The sequence below is a fragment of the Aplysia californica genome, unplaced genomic scaffold (assembly GCF_000002075.1).
Source record: "Aplysia californica isolate F4 #8 unplaced genomic scaffold, AplCal3.0 scaffold00681, whole genome shotgun sequence".
Taxonomy (NCBI): domain Eukaryota; kingdom Metazoa; phylum Mollusca; class Gastropoda; order Aplysiida; family Aplysiidae; genus Aplysia; species Aplysia californica.
The window spans coordinates 172232-172923 of NW_004797951.1; positions in this window are offsets into that span (position 1 = coordinate 172232).

Here is a 692-nt window from a genome sequence, read left to right on the forward strand (position 1 = left end):
CCAGGTGATATACGTAAAACGTGGCCAAACCATTGTGTTCTCTGTCTTTCTACGTACTGCAGGCAGGACTCAATGCCGATAGCTGCTCGTACTTCTTCATTTCTCTTCCTGTCTCCTCTTGTGGTGTTAAGGGTTTTGATGAGACATTTCATTTCGCATGCGGTGATTTTGCTTTCATGGGTTTTACTTAATGTCCAGGTCTGGCATTGGTAGCATAATGTTGGTATGAATATTGAGGTGATAAGCTGTCTCTTTGTGTCCATGGAGATGTTTGGATGAGATAGGAGGGGTGCGAGCTGGTAGGTGACAGCATTGGCTTTTGGGGGTTCGCATTTCTATTTCTCTGTCTTTGGCCCCGTTTTCAGAAAAAGTGCTGCCAAGACATTTACATTTCTCCACCTGTTCCAGCTGTTTACTATTGACGTGGAAGTTCAGGGGACTACGGTTTCGGCTCACTTTCATAACTTCTGTTTTTTTATGTGCTTATTTTCATGTTAAATTTTTCGCAGCTCTTGTTCAGTTCGGTAGTGTGATTTTGGAGGTTCTGTTGGTTTGGATGAGTAAGACACTGGTCGTCTGCGAATAGAAGTTCATTTAGGCTTTCTGGGCTTTGGTTTGCGTCTTGCGTTATTGTGCCCATATATATTACAAACAGGAGGGGATATACTTTGAACCAGTCTGTATTGCCTTCT